This window comes from Aulostomus chinensis, chromosome 6, assembly GCF_037954235.1.
Source record: "Aulostomus chinensis isolate RoL2024-O1b breed Wild chromosome 6, RoL_Achi_v1.0, whole genome shotgun sequence".
NCBI lineage: Eukaryota > Metazoa > Chordata > Actinopteri > Syngnathiformes > Aulostomidae > Aulostomus > Aulostomus chinensis.
Window position 1 is genome coordinate 4637189 of NC_141325.1, and position 23374 is coordinate 4660562.

At 43.3% G+C, this 23374-nt stretch overlaps 1 long non-coding RNA gene across 5 annotated transcripts in view; it reads left to right on the top strand.

The window, feature by feature from the left end:
• Positions 1-21147, top strand: part of LOC147259769 (uncharacterized) — a 30354-nt gene extending 9207 nt beyond the window's left edge. The window contains exons 2-5 of one of the 5 annotated variants that reach the window (XR_015116262.1): positions 2552-2754; positions 4206-4281; positions 8507-8700; positions 20611-21147. This is a non-coding gene — a long non-coding RNA (uncharacterized LOC147259769). Of the gene's footprint in view, positions 1-2551; positions 2755-4205; positions 4282-8506; positions 8701-9393; positions 9744-12506; positions 12592-13223; positions 13363-20610 lie in introns of those variants that run through there. The other 4 variants (XR_015116260.1, XR_015116261.1, XR_015116258.1 and 1 more) reach the window with 4 other exon arrangements.
• The last annotated feature ends 2227 nt before the right edge of the window (positions 21148-23374 follow it).

The following is a 23374-nucleotide window of genomic DNA, read 5'->3' on the forward strand; positions in this document are numbered from 1 at the left end:
AAATCCACATGTATTCATGTTGATAAGGTTTTTATGTGTGAAACCCGATATCAAGATTGTGGTTTTTCGTACCAAATTAGGAGCCAGAAGTGACGACACTTACTGTTCAATTGAGTCAGAATTCCCATCGCTGTGAGGAATCAATATGTGCGTGTAGAGACGCTAGGTGAAACAAACCTGGTTTTAATCCGCGAATAAAATGCACAATTCCCAGAACATACCAAGACAGATACATATCACAGCCTTTTAGGGGAACAATTACTCTCTCGTCTTTCTCTTAGCTGATTCCCAGTGATGCATTTATGCGGGCTGTTCCCAGTTATTGGAGGCTAATGAGGAGGAGAAATGGGGTTTCTGCCCATCTTTTCAATCTGCCTGCTTGCCTGCCTGTCTCGGCTGCTCGAGGTTGTCACGGTGCTCTGAGCTCCTGATGTGGCGTATTAGGCAGGACAATCGTTATTAAGCACATTTCAGGCTCAATTACCACTCAAATGCACAGCCATCAAGGCTCCACCACAGGCTCCCAACAGATGGTTGCGGGTGTCGGATAGACAGGAACCCGTGATGTCTTTGTCAGGCTCGGTGCTGTACAGGACGACCGTACTGGTAAGCTCATAGCAAAGCTCTGAGTGATTTGCATTGCATCGTTTTGTTCCCTTTTTAATTTTTGTGAAACTCTCTCAATTCACCCCAGGAAAACGGTTTGACAATGGTCCTTGCCCTTCATGTACTTAACCTGTCCACATAACCATGAGCAGAAAAAGTGCGTTTGTCGTCACGTTGGTCTCTTTTTTTTTCTAATTTTATTTTTTTTTCCCCTTTCAGATATGCTCATATAGTCTTAATTTTCCAGTTAAAAAAATGCTAATGAAGCATTGTTAAGAAAAATTTGATAAATTAGAGTTTGTGGTCATGTGATGTTGTGTTGCCACCGAATTTAAAGCTTTGATTTGACATGGGATTGCACACCCATAAGTAAGAAGAGGGGTGAACATTCCAAAGTGTCTGAAGTAACTATGGCGGTACTCTAAAATCCCAAGGACTCATCATCCAGTCGAAACTGCTGCTTGTGGTGAGAGGATCACGAGAGCTCAGGGTTGAGACAGGTCGGTTAGCCAGGTTTTCCATGTAGCAAACTCCTTTTATACCTTCTTCTAAGGCAGCAGTTCAGTATCTTCATAGACACAAAAGATATTTCCTTTCTCATAAACACTCTTACGAAAGTGATTTCTACTGTGGACGGGCAGTTCAACATTGATAAATCTGATGTTAAATGATAAACAACATGTCGTGTCAGGCTCACCAGGCAACTGAGACGGCTCCGACAAGCTCTGCATGTTTTCAAACTGAAAAGTGGACAAAGGATCACAAGAACACTTGTGTAAAAGTTTTACAATGGAAATTAAAACTGTCATTGATGGTTTGAGAACATAAAACAAAGCCTTTGTGGTCAAGATATGAATGACGGGAGGGATTGGGTCTCCCAACATTCAGAGGTACTAAAGCTGTTGTGTTATAGCACAAACTTACTACGAGACAAACAGTCCAGTGTATGTTCTATCTTCCGTATCGAATTGATATCAAAAGTACAAAGAACTTAACTTAATTAACAGAAAACTGTCAGTCAAAGGTGAAAGTGTCCAGCCGGGGCTGCTGTGCGGTTCAGACGTTACATAGCCCTCAGATAGTGACTCACTCTGCTTTACAGACAGCCAAATTATATAAAGATAATCACATTCAAAGATGAGCCAGCTGCAGTTTCCCTCAGTACATGCAATGTTACTTAGTCACTTTAGCCTGTCAGGGAGAATTACCCATGCTTGTATTGGAAATCTAAATCTATAGGCTAACTTAAGGCAAAATTTAAAACCTCCTGACTGAGAGGAAAGAACCTGGTTCTTTGTCAGCATTTAGGGGTCTTCAGCCTAAAGGTATCCTCTCAGGGACCACAAGACCTTGTTTAACTTTTATCTTTTAACAACAACAACAACAAAAAAAAGTCTTGATGCTTGGTGACGAGGACTGTGCTTCTTTTTTTTTTTTTTTTTTTTACTCTTTCACTTTTTTTTGTTTTGAAGCTTTTAAAGTAGCTTCACAGCCCCCACACTGATTCGAAACATGTAATAAAATCAAACATCCAATGTATACGCATCCCTTGCAGAACACTTTCCTGTGATGTGGCAAATATGAAAATAACTCAGAGAGCTGCATGGTTGGGATGATTATGATAATGCTGATCTGCTAATGTCATTTTGACTCTGAGGCTGAGGGAGCGATCATAGTAAGCAACAGTCATTCGAGCAAATCAAATCAAGAGCTTTGGTTTGCCTCCAAAACAACCTAGAGATATAACAGTGACGATCTTTGAACTGTAAATAACATTTGAAAGCCGTTCATGTCTCCAATTTGTTGTGTTTTAGCTACTTATCAGCATATCTCCCGTGTGAAAGTGAGTGCATCGGAGAAGCTACAGTTAGCCTATTTAACCACCCACCTGGGCCCGTATACCACCCACCTCAGCATCTGAGTCACACTCTGCCTTCTCTTTCAGATGGGCTGAGCAGCAGAATCAACAGTGCAGTACAGGACAGCTCAGCTCAACGTACGTGTGTGTGGGCGGATCAGCCTTATGGCTTCAGTCATTCAACCAACCATGATGCCATCAAAGAGACACAAGCTGGGAGAGAGGGAGAGAAAGAGAACAACAACTCAAAACGAGATGTCAAACAAAGAATATGAGAATATGAGGGGGAGGTGAGGATCCATAGACAGAAAGTGAAATAAGAAAGCTGAGAAGGAGCAGGACAGGCAGGCCAGACACCAGAGGAGGGAGCATATATAGAGGAGAATGCACAGCAAACAAAGGAAACATGACAAAGATCCTCTTCTCTTCGCCCATTGCCTGACACACAGGCAGCCACTGTTGAGAGCGGTAATATTACCTCCACCACAACTCCACTCATATGCCCGAGAACTTCCTTCGGCAGGATCGCTGGCATGAGCAGCGAGGCTTTTGTTCTGCCAAATAACATTAGGAGGTGGGCAGGCAGAAGAGACAGAGCCCGCTTCTGAGATGGCACAGATGCTGGCAAAGAATGTGTGAGACCAGTTAAACACAAGGAAGAAAAGGCAGAAGTGACAGTTAAGCTTCCCGCGGTGGACACTAATGCTATTGGGATTCTGTCTTATGCTTTTTTTTTTTTTTTTTTTTTAAGAGATTTACTGTATGTCAGCAAGTCAAGAGTATGATTCAAGCATGTTTATTGACAAATACAAGGCGATTAAAACTACAACCGGATGTCTTAAGACAGTGTTTTAATCAAGCTTTGTTGGATTTCAAGAGTTTATGACAGGAAACAGAATGTAGCACATTCCCTCGTCTCCCCCTTTTTCTGCCTTTTCCTCAAAAATGCATAATTCTTGAATGCATTAGCTCTTTTTTTCCTTTGGCTATAACAACCATAGTTGTGAGGAGCCGTTGCCGCTAAGCTCCTCAACACACTGAGCCTCTCTCAGTTCTCAAGATTGATTTTACTTTAAGTTAAGCCTTGACTAACTGTCAGCAGATACAGCCCTTTTTTTTTTTTGCATTATATCTGCAAGTATTGTCTCTTCATTTACAATTTCCTCCAGCACTAAACAGATGATACATCTTTTCAGCGAACTGTGAGACCAGTACTTCTCAATAGCTCTCCCTGATCCCATCAAGGAATCTTTGTTTTGAACTGCTGACGCTATAATGCTACTGTCTGAGCAAAAAGCCGGTGGATTCCTAAGCCACGGAGAGAATGCGTGTTGTTCCATCCCCATGATTGGGTGAGCCTTGTGTGTTAATGTGATTAGTGAGACATTAACGCCTCCATGCTCAACCAGGCAGATGCAATAACACTCGCTGTAGAACAACTCTCTGTCTGTCTCATGGTTTCTTTCTTCGTCTCAGTGGAGGCTGCTTCCAGCCCCTGTGGTTGTATAAAAAAAACAAAACAAAAACATTGAGAGTTTGCTTATCTTAATCCTCGGTGATCCTTGTAAGGGAATACATAAAGTCAAATTGACTGAATTTCCATATGATATTAGTTAAAACAGTGTGAAGGTGTCTTGATGCAAACGCACCAACTGTACCTTTGCTTTATACGTGCTACAAAGTGCTTAAACGCAACCATCTTCCTGTTGTCAAAATGTACTTTTGCTCCTTTTGTTCCCAGTGCACGGTGACTGCCACAGAGGTTAGTTCTCATGCAGATGAGGGAGCTCATGGCACATGTCTGCTGTTCACAAGCGGTAAGTAGCACAAGCAATGCAACGCATGTTCCCGGTCCACGCGCGTTCTCGTGACGCAGCGCAATCAATGGTGTTCAGTGAGTGAAGCTGAAAGACCAGTCAATGGTTCTCACGTGTAGGTAGAGTTTATAAAAAAAAGAAAATGCCGTCAACATTACAGTGAACTCTTTTACTCAACATGTATTCTGTAGTCATATATTATTATTATTCTGGGCCCAAAGAGTTGGCTGCTTCATCCGTGGTGGGCACGGTACAACCCTCCACTAAGTTTCATGAAAATTGGCATGATATTATTTTTGTAGTCCTGTTGACAAACAAACCACGTGATGCAGAGGAAAACATCTCTGTGGTGAAGGTAATGTGTTTTATGACGTTGTAAGAGGGCTCTGTAAGATTTATTTTAGGTTCTCTGATGCTTCTGTACAACAAACCATCTAACGCATTGGTTTAAAGTTCTATCATTCACCAAACTGAATAAAAAAAAGAGATGCAAAGAATCTGTCTGCAACTTTTGCAGTTATCCAACTAAGTGACCAACCACTGCTGGTGATCGCAGTTCCTCCCTGGCAGAGGTCATGCTGACTTTAAATAAGTCTTGCATTGTTGCAATATCAGTAGTGCGTATGGAAATATTTAGCATTCCTTCATGTTGCCTGAACCCAGAACCTCCTGCTCATTAGCCTACAACAGGTTCCTGAGCCACAGACTGTTCTGTACTTTCACATTTAGGTGTAGATCACCGTGTCTGTTCGTTGTTTTTGGAATGGCATGCCACACATTGCTTGCACACGTAGTTTGTTGTTGTGTGTAGGGGGGGATTGATTGTGTAGGTTGCATTGCGTGTTTCTGTGTGGGCATCCAAGATCACTATGTATCCATTTTCCTTCTATGCTTGGCTGCCTGCCCTGCTAGTTTAGTCGACTTACGTTTGCAGCCTTGATGTTACTGACGTTTGAGCACAACTGTGACGCTGACTGGGATTCTGAAATAGCCCATCACTGTTTAATGATGAATCCATGGTGCTGTCTTTGGTGCATGGGGTTCCACGCTTCAGTCTCTTTCCCTTGAATCACTCCTGCATCTCCTTCTGACCTTTAGGCTGTTGAAGGGTCCGCTGCAGGTCCTCCACCCCTCTATGACAAACCATCAGCTCAGTGCCTGACCCCCACAACCTTTTATCATATTCACATTAACAGACAGAACAACAGTTTCTGTCTGAAAGTGGCCTTGGAAGGCAACAAGTCCACTGCATTGTTGTAGTAGTTGGGTTTTCTACTTTCTGACTGAAAAAGGAATTTTAAAGCCACTTTTCGCTGGTCAAGTAGCACCAATTATAGCAAGAGTAACCGATCAGTTCATGAAAAGACCATCTTCCTAGCAGGGTTTTCTTTAGATAGCATTTATTCTTTTAGGTTTGTGGGAACAAAGTACCATAATGTACATATGGGTATTTTTCTTCCCCCTAGTTGCCCTGCCGTCATGTCTGCCATAAATCCAAACATTTTCCAACTTTGTTTCAAACACAAACTCCCTCATTGGCCTTAAAACCAACGAAATATCAGTGTCAGAAGCATTAGTTACATATTTTTACTCCACATTCTTAGCCCACCAAGGTTCAAGCTCCCTACGACTCGTTAGAGAAGAGTTCATGTCATGCACTTGTTCTATCCAGCAGGAGTCTGTGCAGGGCACAAGGGCAAGAGAGGAAATCTTCTCAACTGTGTCTGCGGATGAACTAAATAGGGACAGCCCTTAGAGGGCTACACCTACACTCACAGAATCTGAAGTTATCATGCGCAAGAAATGTCATGCCTATTGAATTATGTTCAAAAATTGAATTTGTTCTTCCTTGGCCTGTGCTCTACCCCACCAGGTTTCCTGAAAACCGTGTAGGGGTTGTCTTTGTGTAATCCCACTGACAGGAAAAGAAATAAAGTCTTGGCGTTGGCTGGAAATTGAAAAAAAAGAAATAGATCCTGAATCTGCTCTGTGATACAAATCTGCACCAAAATTAACGGGGTCACCCGGGGGCTACAATTAATACCGTTGCCCACGACTTTTTAAGAGCCCATAGGTTTATAGGGTTCATCTGTCTGATGAGCAGAAATATAAACAAAGACAAAAACAGAAGCAGGTTAACTAATAACCATAACCAAACACCTACCAAGTTTTTCCTAGTCAAATCTTTTTGTAAACTCTTGCAGTGTTACATTTTAGTTCCACTCCGATGATCCGTAACATTGTTCACTCCTGTCTCTTCTGTGCTGAGACTCGTCCCTCTGTGTGAATGTGTATGTACAGTATGTGAGAGGGGAAAAAAGCAGAGTGATGACGGTGCTGGAATAAAGGAGTTCCATGTTGAACCCACTTCCTCAGAAAAACACTCTTGGCTTTCGCTTCGCTCCTCTGAGGGCTGTATACTTACAGCCCCCTATCCTCCCACTCATCCACCATCCTGCCTTCCTTTTTCCTACACACTGCTTTGCCTTCTCTTCCTTTTCCAGCCCCCTCAACCTTCTTAGCTACTGTAGCTACCCAAATGCTCTTCATCACACAGCACAAGACAGAGCAAAGTAAGAGAGGAGGTGGTTTGGGGTGGGGGGGGGGGGGGTTGCAGATTGAGAGGAAATGGAAGGAAGTCTACTGGGGCTGGAGGGTGTGTGTGCAGAGGGGGCTGAAAGGAGAAAGGGTGAATGAGCAAAACTAATATTAAGGCGGGTGGTAGAGGTAGAGAGTGAGTCTTAGGATTCCAGCTCGGAGGGTCATTGTGGTGTTTGTTTTATCAGTGCCACTGGTGCTATGGGATGGGGTTTGAGTGAAGGCCAGTGGCCACAGCTTGCCATAGAGGGTCCAGTGATGAATGTTCGGAGCAATCTAGGACACTGCAGCAGAACCGCCATCAATTCAATAGCTGTAGACACACGGCCGAGAGAAACCCTACAGTGTCTTTGTAGATGTGCGCGTAAATGTGTCTACCTACAAAGTCCGTTGTGTTTTAAGAAAGTTTAAGTGTGTGTTTTAAAACTCGTATAAGGGAAGGGGTTAAAGGGTTACAGCTGTGTCTTGGCTGTGGGAAGGAGCTGAGCAATGCTTCCCATTGGTCATTCCCATGAACCCTTGCTCTTTAAGGGGCACGGTGGGAGGCAACAGTGAGGACAGGGGAGTGTATCACCACTGACACACACACACACACACACACACACACACACACACACACACACACACACACACAGCCAAACTGCCAGCTCAGCACTGAAGAAAATTCTGCAGGATATCTTTGATGCACATAAATTGTAGATGCCATTGACTGTGTTATATGTTTTAATCCAGAACTTTTTTAAGATCCTTAACACGCCCCTTCCATTTCGACTCTAGTCTAACTATAGATTTTCCTCGGCTTGAGCCCAACTAAACTCGGGGCCTCATCTCATCCATAACATCAACCACTTATCAACAGGTTTTGCTGGATGTGAGGTCTGCCAGGCTCTCTCTGCAGAGGGCACGATTAGGACACGACGCCTCAGAAACCAGTCAGGGGAAAAAAAAAAAAGAGAGACCCACACGGTGATAAGGGGCAAAGAATCCCAAGCACGTCATGGATTTTACAAGCTTGTCATGGTCTTACTCCCGTCCCCTCCAGCAAAGCGCATTTACTGTGAAGGAAACAGCACAAATAATCATGTTGCCTTTGCCTTAACTGTATCGAAAATGTTGTTTGAGGAGCTTGAAGAGACGGCTCAACTTCCCAGTCCCTCCGTGTCACAGCTAGAAAGGATGACTTCACAGAAGTTTTCCTGAAGGAGGAATATCTTGGCTGCATGCTTCACTCCCTGGCACTAGCTAGCTGGATGTCTCCGTTAAACAGTATAGGCCGTGAAAATGTTTCTGTAATTTATTTGATCACATTAAAATTGGGAACAGATTTGTTTGCTGTGACAATGTTTGTTGAGTGAGACGAAGCCAGACTCTCCCACAGTGGTCTGTTGGATGTGTATGAAGCTACAGACAAGTTGTCTGTAAGCCTGTATAAACACCACGCTTTACCTTCCCCAGCGCTGTCAAGGAATTAGTTCGTATGGGCTTAGAAAAACATCACATGTACGGAATTTTCCTACCTCAACATTAAATGTTATATGTTTTAACCTATCCAATTATGATTATTAGTACTTTTTTGATGCGTACTGCAGAGCAATCATGACCACATAATGTCCCATTTCTCCTGCAGCCTCACAAAACATTCCAGTCTTTTGAGTTAATGCTAAATGGCACGATCAAAGGGGTCTTTGAGCAGAGACCCTCGACCACCTCTCCAGCGCAACAGTCCGAATTCTACCGAGGCCTCACCCGCATCCAGGCGCGTAGAAAGTTGAATGGATTTCATCGCATCTGCATGACCCCGATCCCATCGTGTCATTAAGGGTGAGCGTTACTTCTCATTTAAGGCCTCATTTTTTTTTTTTTTTTTGCTCTTTTATATTCCTTCATATTTTTTAACCTTTAAGTTTGGGGTGTGAATCCAACCCATGACACATTGTCTGCTGTCCAAAGAACACAGTAGACTTAAATGAGCCTCAGCTATAGCGTTTCCATATTCATATAAAGGTCACTAACAAATTGAGAATAAGATAATCTCACAAAGACACATATCAACAGAAAGTCTTACTCAGAGGCAACGTGTGATATGAGACCACGTCTGCTCTGAGTTGCTTCCAATGACCTTTGTACTATAATGCCAGGGTGTATATTTAAATGTGTTTATTGAGCATTTATTTCAAACACACCGACGTACCTCGGAGTAGCCAAGTGAACTGATGTGTAAATTAGTTTATTTAACAAAGAGGCCTCGCTTCAGTTGGTCACAGCAAATGTACAGAGCGAGTAATTGCCAGCGACATTATTTACCACACTGTTCTCACTCAAATGCTTTTTCAGGAGAATTAGGGTTTATATTACTTTGGAAATGTAAGCAGCGATTGAATGTGTTGGTTTTTCCAGGGTCTCTTTATTTCATTAGTGTGACCTTTTATGACACTGCAGTCAAAGGTGAAACTTTTTTTTTTTTTTTTTTTTTTTCATTTTCAAAAAAGTTGACAGATTTTTCATTCCCTTCAGAAATTCCCTGGTGGGGCAGATCAGGTGGTGGGTGGAGGCTTTACCAAAAAAGAGAGACTTGTCAAAACCAAAAAGACACCAACTTGGCGGTCCTGTGATTCCTGTTTACCACGCAGCGTTTCACAAATCCCACCGACACGCATGTATCACCAATCACTGCGTTCAGATGCATCATTAAATCACTTTCCAATGATGAATTCAATTTAAAGAAGCTGTTCATTACACACTATAAATGACAAATGGAATGTTTTTCATTTTCAAATGAAATATAAAGCATGAACTTGGAGTTTTGCATTTCCACCATGAAAAAAAAGGATCCTTTCGTCCACAATGAAACGTTGGTGCTTGACTTCCCTTGTGTTTCTGTGGCGTTGCCGTGTAATTTTAACACGCTGTGCCATCACCATGGAATACGGCGTTAAGATCGAGGTTGTGGTCATCTCGTCTTTTTCTCTGAGATCATCTTGCAAGAGTGCATGGAAATTGTTAGGAGAGCAGCAGGAAACTCTAGAATAGGTATTTGTTAAAGGACCATATAGACACAAAGGTTCTCCTGCAGCGCAAGACCACAGCAGTCGTGGCAGCGAGGGAGTAAGAGCTGCGAACACTGGGCTGCAAGCTCATGCCAAGTATCCATTAGGCATGAGCCACCAAATGAAAACTCTGTAAGGTTCTTATTTACGAAAAGAAAATAAAGACTTTTGGTAGTTTCCGAGTCAAAGCTGAAGAGACGAGAATTGGACTGACAAGAAAAACACTGAAATGTTTTGAATGAGGCCCTAAAAGGCTTTGTCACAGGGCCGCTTTACGTTGACCTCTGGATTATTAAATGGAAAAATCCGAAATAAATGATTAGACGGCATTTTTCACTGTCACACCAGTTAAGTAAGGCTGTGGGAAAGACGGTACTTTCCTGCAACTAAAGTTAAACCATCATCTTTGTTGTTGAATATCCAAATTTATAAGGCTTTTACCTTTGGCTAGACATAAACTCAAAAGTGTACTTACTGATAAGGGGATAAGAGGAGCTCTCTGGGAGTATAAAGGCAGATCTCTGGGTGGCAGAGTGGCCTAAGGGCCTGTGTAGAGAAGCTATTTCACACTGACCACCACAGTAATGGCTCAGCGTAGCAGATACCATTGTCATTATCTGTCTTTAGTGTTCGGGCCGCAAAAAAAAGATATGTTTGCACTAAAGCTGTGGACAGTATTTGGTCTCTATATATGGAAGGCGTAGGGTTTATGTATTCAAAGTGCACTCGCTAGTAAATAGTTCCCAATAAAACAATTTCAAAACCGCAGTAGCTAGAACAGCAGAAAAGAATGTGGGGGAAAAAAGGGTGTTTCTGTGTTTTTCGGTGCTTTGCCAATCTATTTTTAATTATCAAGACTAACACTGCTAAGACTGCCATATGTCTGCGTGATTGTTCTTGACATATGATGTCTGGGAACGTCACCTTTGCCTCTCACCACCCGTCAGGCCACTGGGAGCATGCACATACAGTAAAGGTGCCAAAGTGTCACCTTTTTTCTCAAGCTGCAGCTCATTGTACAGACAACCCAAGAGGCAAGTGAGAGGAAAGAAAACGAGAAATCTGGTGATCTTTTTTCAAAGTCTGATCCAAATTTTCTTTCTTTTGTTGATGATTTAAGAGGGTGAACACACTTTTTTTTTTTTTTTTTTGCTGTTATATTTTTTTTTTCTCATCTGTGAAGCAGGATTTGTCTTTGCCAGAATCAGTTTCCTTCAGGCTTTGTTGAATGCATCCCTTCCATGTGATCTAAGTGGGACCGAGTGTATTCATGTTGTCTTCCAGGGGCCTGATAGTTTCAGCAAACATCTACACTCTGAAACTCTGAGTCTTTGGTTCCGCAGATGCTGGTCAGTTCCATCATGTGCTTGGGGGACATCCTCACTGCTGCTTAGATTCTATTATTCCCTATAGCGAGGGTTGAATATTGAGCACAACCTACAACCTCTTTTTTTTTTTTCAATCCAGTGGAACGAGAAATATCAGAACTGTGGATTCCCTTCAAAACACGGAGCCTTAATCTGCATTGGTTTGTTAAACTTGCCTCCTGAAACAGGAGCCTGGACCACATGAAGAAGCACAAACGCATCGAGTCTTAATTATAGTTCTTTTTTTTGTTTTTCGTCTCATCAGTGTGTGTGTGTGTGTGTGTGTGTGTGTGTGTGTGTCTGACCAACAAATGAAAGTGTGTAGCAGCCAGTATTTTCTAACACTCAACCATGAACAACTCTGTAGGACTGCTGAATGTCTTGAAACTTTGGGAGTACTTAATTCGTTTTTTAAATAAAGGGTAGAAAAATGTAGTACTTATTGTATTTAGATATTCCGTATTACATTTTTCTACCCTTTGTACTTTTTGATATCGTTTCTTTTTTTTCCTGCCTCTGCTTCACATGACTGTTTGTATGTTGATTATTCACTGTGTCTATTAAACCCAGTTTATGAAGATAAATTGAGGCAAATCCCAACAAAGACGATAGCGACTCTCATTCTGAACAAATGAGTTTGACAGATGCAGCTCTCAGACTAAGTGTAAGATAACTAAGTAATACAATTACACATTTAAACACGAGAGAGCCAAAAGAAAAAATAAACCCAAGGAAACTGACAGGGAAGTAGAGACTGTTAACACTTGAGTCTTATTCATTCTGGTTATTTGAGCAATACATGTTTTATTTAAATTCCCACAAAATCTAGCAGACTTGCTAATCCAAACTTGAACAATGCCTGTGTGATGCAGCTCATCTGATCCCCACCATCAAGTGTAATTTCACACCACCTCAGCATTACCACTCCTCTGAGCCACACCTGCACTACTTACAGACTGGTGGTGCTGATTAACAAAAAAAAAAAAACAACTGGCATCAGCAGTGGAAAAATGAACAAACGCCTCGTGTCACACTTCCGACCCCAGGGTGAAGAAGTGCAAATGAACAAGCGATCAGTTAGCTGACTATCCCGTCATCTGTGGAATGTAACTTCCTGTGTTCACTCTCGTGCAGCTTTTTCAAAATGTCAAACAATGACTTTCCTCCTTCTCTCTCTCCCCCCTGTTTCTCCGCTACCTGTTTTATTCCTCAGCACCCGGTGTGACAGATCATCGGGTGTAAGCCCCCTGGGTGCTTTTGACACCTAATGAAACATCAGTTAAACCAATTTGAGCAAGGTGAGGAAAGTTTCCTTTTTAAAGTGTTATTTCAACCAGTTTTAGATGAGTTTTTTTTTCTCAGTCAGTTACTCAAACTAACGTGGGCATCAGAGTACAACGATGCACTGAGTGAACAACGGCCTGTTATATTCACATTTGGACACTCAAAAATGTGCATTTCTTTATCAAGATACAGTAGATAAAGATGAGTGTGGAAGAGCGTAGAAATACAAGTAGTAATATATCATTTATTGAGTCTTTTTTTTTTTTTTTTTTATTGGCATGTTGACTAGCGTGGTTAACCTAATTAACATTATCCTTGCGTCCTGAAGGAGTAGCTCCTGCACAGGCTTGAAGCAATACTTCACCCAAAAAGTATATTTTGCCTTTCTTGTACTCACAAATGTGTGTCTTGACCCTGCAGACACTGTTTTCATCCTGTATCGCCTCATACAGCGTGCAGGGGGAGCCAGCCAGCTTGAGCCTAATGGTGACTGATGGCTAACAACAGCAAAACTGCCCCAAAATGTGAAATTTTCAAGCACATCATGAGCAAACAGACATTTTAGGGCAGTTTTTCTGTAGTTAACCATTGGTTGCCATTAGCTTCGAGCTAAATATATGTGGCTGGCTCCTTCTGCTTTCCACAGTCACAAAGAAGTGATGCAGGAGAGAAAAAGATCTTTGTGAGAAGACACATTTTTTGTAAGTACATCTGAGGAGGCTGGAGGCTACAGCTGCAGCGGTCGAAGCTCCATGGGACACAAATGCAGGCCAGCTTCTTTTGCTGCAAACCAGGTGACCTATTTTTGTCAGGTAATTAACGCACATATATTATCAGCCATCATCCAAACAAGCAATTGTAAAGGTCAACTGTAACGTTACTGTGTCTCCGGGCGGCTCTCATGGTCTCAGAATTTCCAAATCATCTTCTCTGGTCTCTCTTCACTCTGATTCTTGCAATTTTTTCCTCTTCTTTCATAGAGTAATCTTCCTCCACCCCCGCCTTCATGCATCCCTGAACACACACATTCAATTTTTTAACGCATGTATGGCGGCGAAATTTGATGCACTTGACATATTGTATGGCAAATGATTTATTTAGAAATGTAATGGAACATGACGATCATGCCAGGTAGGCCACAGACCATCTCAGAACGTCTGTTCCATAAAGCTGCGGCTCCGAGTGAAGTCGCGGAAGAGGCTCCTGCTGACTTCTGCTTGGGAATTCTAAAGTTCCAAAGGAACATCGAGAGGAGAACTTGACATAAGTCAGAAACCAATGGGCATGACAGAAGTGTGGGAGATCTTTGCAGTGTTTTTGGTACGTGTGTGTGTGTGTTTTAGGCTTATCAGAGCCAGAATCAGGGCCTGAGCTGGAGAGATGGATAAAGAAATCAAGTGTCATTGCCTGTTTTTGATTTGCACATCATGAGTTCAGGTGAAAGAACAAACTACTAGCATTCAGAGTGCAGTGTCGCTTATTGCAATTCAGATTGTCACTGACATGTTGTTTAGATCGTCTTAGTGTTGTTTTTTTATTCAAAAATCTGAAATGTGTTCTTTCTATGCTACTGTATGCTGCTCGATGCTGCTCGATGCTGTAGACACAGTCCCACTGCTGTCTGTTCCAGCAGGTAGCACAACTGGTCCCACTGCCTCGTCTGTCACCAGGAGTTCACTCTCGAGCCCTCACTCCTGATGGGATCACATGACGTTTGTATGTACCTATTACATCATCAGAGTGATGGGGGCTGCCGTTTATACTGGCAGAATATTTCTGAAGCTGCAGGATTTAAAACTCTCAGTCAGCAAGTATCTACGGCAGGAACGTCCCTCTGGAGGCCATCGAGTAATGAGTCACATAATCATTTCACTGTTTGACACCACTAACTGAATTGCTTCCATTAAATAATAGATTACTCAATTAAAATTAGATGCAGGTAATTTGTTAGATGAATGCTGTGTGTTTGTGCGCCAGCATCGTCGGAGCAGCACACTGGTTGGAGACTTAAATGGGTACAATAAAGACTTTGTAATAAAAATATCTCCATCATGTGGAAAGCTCAATTTAACATGCAGCACTGGCGTTTTCCTTCATAGACGAAGAGCTACAAATTCTCATAGAACACACGTGGCGGTAAAATGGCGCTGACTCAGGTTTGCACCCATTTCCTGCCGTTGCTGTGTTCTGCTCAAGTGAGCAAGAGTCAACCGAGTGATTGTGACTGGGCTTGACCCAGGACAGGATTCTCTCACCGGGTCCGGTTCCACCTCGATGGGTGCATATTGCCACTTATGCACTTAACAGCAGCATGCTCTCTCTTTCCCCTCCTCATCCTCTATCTGCCGATCTCAAAGATGCCTCTCTTATATTATTTTTTTCTTGCGTCTCACACTCCTCCCATTACTCACCCTTTTTACTCTCTCTTTCTGCTGTCTGTAACTCCAACTCTGTCGATTTGTGCTCATAAATTCTTTACTTGGCAGAAGCAGAGGGGAAGTTCTCCGGCTCGTTGTTATGCTTTAGACGTATCCAGTCGGAATCATGGAGGCACTTGGACGTCACTAAATTAGTGTTTGTATCATTTCAAGTCTTAGGTTGGATGTAATAGTGTTTGTCAGAGGCAGTACACGGGGAAACGGAGGAATGGGTACACAAACGGTAGGCCTGACTGTGTAAAACCCTGCTCCTGCATGCTAACACAGCAACACACATGACACACACATTAATAGACCACCTTGACCTGATAAAGACGCATCAACAATTCCCGTCCTCACGGCTCCAATAAGGACCACAGTGGCAAAGTCATTGTTGTATCTCTGGCTAATGGCACTAATATTTGTGTGGGCCATAAATAATGCTAACAAATAACCACATAAAAAGAATTAATGAAAAGCAAACAGAAGTGGAGCAGAGAGATGCATTGTTATACAGAGTGGCGACAAATTACCCTGGGAGGGGGGGAGGGTTGGTGGGATGAGGGGCGTCAGTACAGTCATTACTCTGTACAGAGAGTGCGGTCTGGCTAACACCTGTGTTTCCCTCCAATCTGCCTCACCCTAATTAGCCCACACACACCCTGGGGATTCTCTGACACAAGCACTAGAGGGAGGGTGTGTGTGTGTATGTGTGTGTGTGTGGGGGGGGGGGGGACTAGAGTGGGGAGGGCATACAAAACTTAAGGCGGTAGAAACAAAGCATATAGGTGGAAAGAGAGGTAAGGGGGTGGCCGTCTTTTGCTTATATCTGTGTAGAACATACTGCAAGTTGGCGTTTTCTCACATATGTGGGGTATTTTTGCCCTGTCACACATGTAGCATAACAGGAGATTGTGTCACGTCTTTCCCCTACGGAAGTGCTGTCTGGAACAGCCGAGCGATGGCACCCACAATGTAGAGCGTGATGTACTCTGGCCACGCTGCACAAAAGGAAATGTGCATTTGCTGCACGTCAGAGCTTATTTTTAATAAAGCGTTAAAGAGTTTCCTTCTCCGGCTTTGCACGTCTATTCTTTGTTTCGAAAAGACAAAAACTTAAAGAGAGGGCGCATTTTTGAATTTTTGCGGTGTCTATCAACCTTCCAGTGCACATGAGGAAGGTTGACTGATGACCCTTTGTATTTGCTCTTTGCTGTTTGTAGCGTTCTGGTTCCCTGCCATCGGCGCATTTCAAACAAGAAGACGCCGGCTGACTGGAGGTTGAAGATTCACTTGCTTTATTCACTCAACTGGACATTTCGGGAGCTTGTCAGGTTAACATTCAGCCCAACTGATGTGACCATTTGCTCAAACACTTCCTCCGGCTAATGTCTAGATAAGTTCAGGATTGTTCATTGGAGGGTTTCTGGGAGGAGATGGAGAAGGTGAGCAGCTCAGGAGGAAGTTAACTGACATCTGCTGACAGCAGTGTGAACTGGAGGCTGGGGGAGTGGAGGAGTCGTTCTCCCCTATCAGTTTCATTTGCACTCACCCCATGGTTCAGAAGTGTGGAATGAAATGTTGGTTAATTTCAGATGTCACTTTCATTCTTGTTAAGAACACCTGGAACCCCTGCCCACCCTGACACCCTCCACCTGCTCGCAGCCATAACGCAATTCCTTTGAGTCTTTCTTGACGGCTGCAGCCTGACGGTCCTTCTCTTTCACTGAGGTGAATGACTACATGTTGTAACACATTTAATAACCCCGGCCTGGGCTGATTATCACATTTTTCTGCTGTGAAATGTATTAACCTCCTACAAAATGGAAATCCCAGCATGTTTGATCAGTGTATTCCTTTTTAATTCATTGACAAATAACAGCATAATTGTCTATATGAGAGAGGTTCATATGGAATAACTATATTTTACATTCTGGGCGCTATACATTAAAAGCTTTCCCTCCATCCATCAATATCATTTATATCCTCCCCTCTTGGGTTTTCCGCTGGTAAGAAGCAAACAAATGAAAGCAAATATTCACAGTGATTGGGTTCCATCTCACTGATGTATTGATTCAGCTTCGACCAGAGGTTTGAGAGCGATAGAGGGAAAGATGTAAACCTATTGCGCAGTTGGCTCGGCCCTATTGAACTCAGCGCAAACACGTTATGTATGCTTGAGTTACAGCATCTGATGATAGATACGGAGGCGTGAATGGAGCTTTCATGTTGTATCACTCGTTATTTCCCCCTTTTCTTTGAGCAGTGGTTTAACAAACATGGCTTATGTTCCTGCTTTTGAATGAGGCTCATCAAATTGTCACTGTCCTGAAGTCGGTTTCATCTTTGCCACGATGACATCCGCATAGAAAGACACACACACTCGTGCACACACACTCACATTCACACACACTCACATTAACATTCTCACACACACACACACATTCACACACACTCACATTAACATTCACACACACACTAAGGTTTACTGTCCTTATTAGTACAAGGCCGAGTCCTAATCCTAACCTTAACTAAACTCAGCTCACACCTTAACCAAGAATGCCCTCCTTGTTTTGCTGCATTAGGACTGGTCTTTGGTCCCTGTGAAGATCAAGGCTCCTGCTAAAGTGAATACTTATACCTGAAAGGGGTCCCGTAGGCAACAACACATCACACATGGGCACACACACGTATGTTCATGCACGCATAAACACACACACACACACACTAATAATGTACAGTTGTATTTATCTTTATTTCAAAAACAAACAGCAATGATATGAAGCAAATACACAGACTCTTCAATGATTCAACAGTTTTCCTTTTATAAACAATTTTCTTTGCAATGAACAATAAATGTAATAACTTCTGATTCACTGGTCATTTAGAGCCTCGTCTGAAAAGTCTCCACAGCCAATTTCTCTTCTTCTTCTTCTTTGTCTCCTTCTTCTGCTTGATCCTTTTAATTGAGGCCTGGTCTTTGCATTTCAGCTCATTCTGCAGCTGCCAGATATGGGTCCCGGCCTCATCCAAAGCCAGGTCTTTGCGTTCCAGCTCAGTCTGCAGCTGCCGGATATGGGTCCCAGCCTCATCCAAAGCCAGGTCCTTGCGTTCCAGCTCAGTCTGCAGCTGACTGGTGTTGGCCCTGAGCTGATCCATAGGCTGGTCCATTTCATTAAGCTTGGTCCAAGCCTCCTTGAGCATAGTCTGCAGGTGGCCCTCCAGGTGCTTGATCTGTGTTCTGGCCTCATCCACAGCCAGGTCTCTCTGTTGGAGCTCATTCTGCAGCTGCAAGATATGGGTCCCAGCCTCATCCAAAGCCAGGTCCTTGTGTTCCAGCTCAGTCTGCAGCTGACTGGTGTTGGTCCTGAGCTGATCCATAGGCTGGTCCATTTCATTAAGCTTGGTCCAAGCCTCCTTGAGCATAGTCTGCAGGTGGCCCTCCAGGTGCTTGATCTGTGTTCTGGCCTCATCCACAGCCAGGTTTCTTTGTTGGACCTCGTTCTGCAGCTGCCAGATATGGGTCCCAGCCTCATCCAAAGCCAGGTCCTTGCGTTCCAGCTCAGTCTGCAGCTGACTGGTATTGGTCCTGAGCTCACCCATAGCCTGGTCCATTATATTTAGCTTGGTCCAAGCCTCCTTGAGCATAGTCTGCAGGTGGCCCTCCAGGTGCTTGATCTGTGTTCTGGCCTCATCCACAGCCAGGTCTCTTTGTTGGACCTCGTTCTGCAGCTGCCAGATATGGGTCCCAGCCTCATCCAAAGCCAGGTCCTTGCGTTCCAGCTCAGTCTGCAGCTGACTGGTATTGGTCCTGAGCTCACCCATAGCCTGGTCCATTGTATTTAGCTTGGTCCAAGCCTCCTTAAGCACATTCTGCAGGTGGCCCTCCAGATGTTTTACCTTTGTCCTGGCATCATCCACAGCCAGGTTTCTCTGATGGAGCTCTTCCTCCAGGTAGGACACCATTGTTTCCTTCTCTTTCCGGATAACCTCCTCAGACGTCAGTCTGAGCTGTAGAGACAGTTTTTCTTCCTCCTGCTTCAAGACTTCAGCTCTCAGCTCCTGCATTTCTTCCTGAAGCTTCTGAAATGCCATCTTGAGGGATATCAGTTCCTGGTTTTCTGAAACCATCTCTTTCCGTATCAAGCGTCTTATAGACTTGGTCAGGTCACAATTTGTCTTTCAAACTCTTTCTCTGAGGTTGTTGTCTGTCACTGGATGTACAAGTGTGAGAACATTTAAACCAAAAGTATTCTCATATGTACTCACATGCTTTCTGACATCATTTTTTTCTGAAATAAATTCCAAACTCATAAGCCTCTCTGACAAATGTCTTTGATCTCCGAGATCTCATCATGTCGTCATTGGCATCATCTGTCTGCATCACCAGCATCCAAATTCTGACCTTGTTCTCTGGCCGACTCTGTCGTCCTCTCGTCTCAAGATGCCTTCCAATCACAGTGTGACCCACAGACAGTCAAGCCCAGCTGGTGCTGCATCAGACTCACCTGCATGCACACAGGCTCCTCCTGTCCCTGGAGCTGATAAAAAATGCCTGGGATTTATTTACATTATGTGTGTATATATATATATATATATATATATATATATATATTTTAATGTAAATGTTACACACACACATTCACACACACTCACATTAACACTCTCTCTCTCTCTCTCTCTCTCACACACACACACACACACACACAGCTATCTTGAGGACATTTGTTGGCATAGCACATTCCCTCACCCCTAACCGTAATCATCTCAACTAAATCTGTAAACCCCAGTCATCCTAAACTGAACCTAAAACCAAGTTTAAGACTCGTCCTTAGAACCAAGTCTTAGCCCTCAAACTACGATTTGAAGGTGAGTCCACACACACACAGACACACACACACACACACACACACAACTCTAAACACTTCCAAAGACAATCGCTGAACATGAATTTCTTTAAAGATTCTTGCCAAACCCGAAAGTCACAGGTTAGGATTTGTTGCTTTTTCTCTCTAAAAGTTCCCAAATTGTGACCGTAAAGAATAATATAAGGGATACATGGTGTGCACACACACACACTTTTCTATCATTACTCTGTATGTTTTTCCATCTTAAGTGACTCTAACTTGCGATATCCTGTTTTGTAAAACAATGTTAGTTTTGACTGAATCATGAAAGAGATCATTTCCGAATGAACCTGCATGTATAAAATTACATCATACCCGCAATTGCAAAGGAAACTGTTGCAACCTGATATTTTTGAGGTTCGTATAAATAAATGTCCTCAGAAGTTCTCGAGATGGGTGGCTTGTGGTGAAGAAAATCCTACTGTTTCTAAACAGCCAAGGTGTTGGAGCGAGTGAAAGTGTTGATGCTGAGCAGTGTGAGCACACGAGTCGAAACTGTGGTTTTCCTGACTCTTGCGTAATGAAACTACACCATAGTGGAATTTATGCTGTCTCTTGCAGACATCAACAATTCCCAGCATGAATGACACAGTTTTAAATAACAAATATTTCTGTATCGAAGTGATATCAGTGAATTTTTCCCACTTCCTCTTTAAAATCTTTCTCTTTCATCATCACTTCTCTCACTTCCACCTTTCCTTTTTCTCAGTACTCTCCTCCTCTCTCCACCTCTCCTCTGAGACGGATCTGCGACTCCTCTGGCAGTGACAGAAGTAGGCTGTGCACGCCACAGCGCCGGCCCAATCAGTGACGATCTGCATGGTAATGTGTGGCAGGGGCGGGATAATGAAGTTCCCAGCTTGCCGACTGGAAGGCTATCCTCCGGTGTGCTGAGTGATTTATCTCCTCTGTCAAGAGCCAGGACAGCCAGGACTTGTCCTTCCCCATGGTCCCTGGGAACAGGAGTCGAGCAGAGCCAGTTAAGAGATGGAGAAAGCAGAGGGTCCAGGCTGCTTGCAAAAACCTTAAGCAGCATGCATTTATAACAATAAAGCAAACATATAAAATCGTATCTGCGGCCTTTTAAAGCTCTCCTTGGTGAACCGACACTCTTGTATCGTAACGGTTAGCAGCACCTATGACTTTCCCCTCTCATTTGTCCGCTGCATTCTAAGCTTATCCATCATGCTCATCCTGCCCAAAGCAACTTGACAAAATGCAAAACAACTCTCATTCATGATTTACAACTCTTGTGTGTTGCAGCCACAAACAAAACCCAGCAGTGTCTCTTAAGCAGGGCCGCGAGAACAAAACATGAAAGGATGGAAAACAAGGTAACAGTGACACATTGTTCTCAAGACGCTTGTTTGAAGATTTGTCGTGGCTGCACTTGGCGTGTAATTCATTAAGATCCAGGAAAGAAACCGATGATGTCGAGCAGCTCAGCTGGCAGGCCGGCAACATATTAATTCACACATCTAAGCGAACAAGCTGTATTCATAAATGCTAAATTGCTGATTAAAAAAAAAAAAACATAAAAATTGACGCCACCTTTCTGTCAGCTCACCTTGCTGTTTCTCACCAACTTTTCTCGGACGTTGTTGTGATCCGCCGCTGCTGACGATGCTGATAAATGCTGAAAAAAAAGACGTCGGCAACATCGTCCCGTTCGGTTAAGGTTGCGGCACCATCGTGCAAACCGTCAGCTCCATAACCTTTATTGAAATCAAATCAGATGTTGCCCTCATATTATTTCCATGTCTGTTTACGTGCTGTGGTGGGTGGTCTCTGCCCCTGGTGGTCTCTACAGGTATGACCTTCTCAACGTGGGTTTTGTTTTTGCCCCTACTCCAAAAAACAACAACAACAACAACAAAAAACCCTCACACTCTCATGCAGACACACAAAGTAAGAGGCGTTCTCTCTTCTTGGCATCCACCACTGCTCCTTGTCTCTCAGGTCTGCAGAGCGGTCACTTTAAATCTGTCAGACTTGACCTCAGACAAAGAGTTACATCAGTCCAGTGAGGTATGTAATGAGCTTATTTAGGTGATTAAACATTCAGCTGGAATGAAACTTAACTTAAAAAAAAAAGTTTGCTGAATGTGCCAAAGTCCCGTTTTGTGTTGGTGAGTCTCCAGATACTTGATGTGACTCATCGGATTACAAAAATATTTCTACAATTACAAAAATTGAGGGAAATGCAACTTTTAATCTGATTTTTTTTTTTTTTTTTTTACAAGACCATCATTCTTTTATTTGGTTTCTTAGTGCGGTGCCTGTTGTGTCATCTCAGAGCTTTCAGTCCTTTCAGACACTGGCCTGTCACCTCTGTCCGTCGTTACCTCCGACTCACTCTGGGGACCCGTAATGGTTAATTACATTAACCATCTACCAGAGCGTTGTTTCCTTTCCTCTTCTCTCACCTCTCATCTCCTGGTTAATTAAAACAAATGAACACAACCCGGGGTTCTCATAACCTGATTTGGCAAAGACCAACCTCATTTGGAGTCCATTACAATATAATACAGTGGCATTAACTAGAACATATCCATTGTGTATTAACTAGGATGCAGTATTTGTGAAACACCAAGTGAAAAAGAGGAATTTCAACAGCCTTGAAAATCTCAACATTAAAAATTGGTGACAGACAAGAGTGAGTGGTTGTTATTCCCCAACAGCCGTGTGAAGGCAGCGTCCTCCAAAGCTTTTAAAGCTGTTAGCGCTCAGGTGAAGAATGGACACTCGTCTCATCTCCTGTCTTCTACAACTGCATGTGTCTTCTCATTTCTGAATACCGCAGAAAAAGGCAAAGAAGGAAAATCCTTAGCATCCCATATAGCTACTGACACACCAGTGCCTGCTGGTCATCGCATGCCGGCACGTCTGCGTCTCCATTTGCGGTCGTGATGTTCTGCATTAACAAATGGGACGGATCAGTGACCAGAGTGAGAGGAAGGGGGTCTGTGTGCTCACACAGCTGGTGACTGTGTTGCCAACGAGTACCTGTATCTGTTCAAGCAGCACAAGTATTCGTACGCAGAGGAGCGCACTAAAAACACAAGCGTTACACCCAATTTGTGAATAATAAACGTTCAATAGCTTCCTTAAAAATACGATTACAATAAACACTTCAATGTGACAGTGGTTTGAGGTTAAAACCAAGTAATAAACATGCATAACCATGACGATAATTGAAGGGAAAATCACATTAAAACTAACAATCGGTTTATTGGTTGGAGTGTGGATTGGTAACTATGGTGACAGGGAGAGGAGCAGCCTGTGTTGTTGGTGTGGTCACATGTCTGGACTGGAGTGGCCACCAGATTAGGATTATTGACGGGGACGGAGCTTCCTGGTCTGATGGCTGAGGTCAGCGCAGCCACACAAGTCACTCCCTGCTGGCGGTGGATGGTCTGAAACTGGTCACTGGACTTAAGAACTGCTAAAATCCTCTTAGTGAGGTTATTGTC